The 2500-nt window shown below is 56.0% G+C and overlaps 1 pseudogene; it reads right to left on the reverse strand.

Moving 5' to 3' along the window:
* The window catches only part of LOC143263409 (large subunit ribosomal RNA), a 6913-nt pseudogene that overhangs the window by 2364 nt on the left and 2049 nt on the right, over positions 1 to 2500 (reverse strand).

Below are 2500 nucleotides of genomic sequence, written 5' to 3' on the forward strand. Positions count from 1 at the left end.
GAGTTCCCTTGGACGGCCCAGGTCGCATCGCACTCATTACGGCAGGACGCGCTTTTAGGTCCGCCCTGACCGCGGCGAGCTGCCCTTCGACGAAGCTATTCCGTTGAATAAGCTCCTGGACCAGCTCGTTGAGTGCCTCAACCTCGGCGAGTATCTTTGACCCGGACTCCTTATTGACTTTCGACTCAGGTCGAAAGCAAAAGGTCCGTATTTCGGACACTCGCCTAAAGGCTTCGTCTCTTACGAGATCGAGAGGCCGTACCTTCTGCCCGGAGAACGTCCCCTTCGGTCTCCTGGCCCGGTTTACTGCGGCCTTGCCGGTGGGTGCGCCCGGCTTGGCTCGCTTTGACTTTTTGGTGACGGTTTGCCAACCGTCACCAGTAGGGTCCTCGACACGCTCGGGTGCCGACTGCACCTTCACGAGTGACGTGTCTCCGACTCGTTCGATTACTTCCACGTTACCGGTGTCCGGCGTACCTTCTACCGTGGGCTCGGTTTTCACCGAGACCGCTCGCGTGGGAGTCACACATCTTTGCAAGATCACACGAGGATTGGCGATATTAATCACCTTCCCGGATCTTGTCTTTCTCACAGACGCGGGGGGACTGACAGCTGCATTTGCAGTTCCCGCGTCTGCGGCGACGGCTTCACTCCGAGTAGGAGCTGGACCCGTCGTCTTTGGACGCTTAGTTTTTTGTTCATTAATTTTATTAAGACCCATAATGTGTCTTGGTCTTTCATCCAGTGCGCTCCCCGGCCACCACCGACCCGCACAATTTGGAACCCGCCAAAGGCTGAGTTAGGGCTACGCACCGAATATAGTCTGCTGGCTGGGTCGGTTTCCTTACCCAGCCCGCGTCCTCGCCCAGCAGAACCCACTTGCCCGAAGCGTGTGGTCGTTCCAAGCCGATTGACTGGACCAGGGCTGCTTTTCTCGTCCAGCCGCCCATCTAGCCGAAGCAGAGGCCAAAGGTACGTGTTGGGGACGTCTCACCCGCAGGAGAGGGCCCCCTCAGATCCCAGGATCCTCTTTTCCGACGACAAGGGTCGCCACGCACGGCAAACACGTGGGAGACAGCAGTCGGAGAGGCTGCCTCTTCCTCTCCACCACACTTCGTTCAGTTCGCTGCGTATTTAAGAACACGAGCTATCCAGCGGTACCTTTTTCGTGGAGGCTCAAGTGTGGCTAGGGCACGTTTGCCCCTTGCGGCCTGGGTTGCCCAGGGGATTGATTGCATCCCATGTATTCCTGAGCCCAGCGGAGTGTTGTCTAGTGGCGTGTTCCGCCCACGAAAAACGGTCTGAAAAACCGTTTAACGTAAACTGGGGAACTGATGCCACGAGTGACAACAGTTCCCCAGTCGGAAGTCATACAGCACATACAGTGCTGTACAAAGAACACGCCACAGCCCGTATGCTAAATCAGGGCCTCGCCATTATGCGAAGTACTACATGTACGACGCACTGACGGTCTCTAATGCCTTCATCGCCGATACACCCATCGACTCGGCCGATCAACCCTCCTACGCGAGGGCTAGTTCGGGGGTTATCTCCCGCCCTGGGTGGCCACAGACCGCCACCGCCAGTAGATAGGGACAGATGGGAATCTCGTTAATCCATTCATGCGCGTCACTAATTAGATGACGAGGCATTTGGCTACCTTAAGAGAGTCATAGTTACTCCCGCCGTTTACCCGCGCTTTTTTGAATTTCTTCACGTTGACATTCAGAGCACTGGGCAGAAATCACATTGCGTCAACACCCGTGGGGGCCATCGCAATGCTTTGTTTTAATTAGACAGTCGGATTCCCCTAGTCCGTGCCAGTTCTGAGCTGAGCGTTGAATGGCGGCCGAAGAGGACGACCGCACCGATGGGAAACGCCACGGAAGCCTCGCAGCAAGGAAGATCCGCGGGAGGCCAAGGCACGGGACCGAGCTCGGATCCCAGCCACGAGAGCCGTTCACCTCGCCCAGGCCCGGCACGTCAGCCAGACCCGCTTCCCGACCAAGCCCGACACGCCCCGCTCCTCAGAGCCAATCCTTATCCCGAAGTTACGGATCCAATTTGCCGACTTCCCTTACCTACATTAATCTATCGACTAGAGGCTCTTTACCTTGGAGACCTGCTGCGGATATGGGTACGAACCGGCGCGACACCTCCACGTGGCCCTCTCCTGGATTTTCAAGGTCCGAGGGGATGATCCGGACACCGCCGCAACTGCGGTGCTCTTCGCGTTCCAAACCCTATCTCCCTGCTAGAGGTTTCCAGGGAACTCGAACGCTTATACAGAAAAGAAAACTCTCCCCGGATCTCCCGACGGCGTCTCCAGGTCATTTTGGGTTACCCCGACGAACACTCTTACGAGGGCCCGAATGGTATGCGGTTCCGCTGCCGGGTTCCGGAATAGAAACCGGATTCCCTTTCGCCCAATGGGTGTTTTTTGTGCATGTATATAATAACAAAATATGCTGCGATTTATATAATAATAAAAAAAATAATA

This window comes from Megalopta genalis, unplaced genomic scaffold, assembly GCF_051020955.1.
Source record: "Megalopta genalis isolate 19385.01 unplaced genomic scaffold, iyMegGena1_principal scaffold0550, whole genome shotgun sequence".
In the NCBI taxonomy this organism is placed as follows: domain Eukaryota; kingdom Metazoa; phylum Arthropoda; class Insecta; order Hymenoptera; family Halictidae; genus Megalopta; species Megalopta genalis.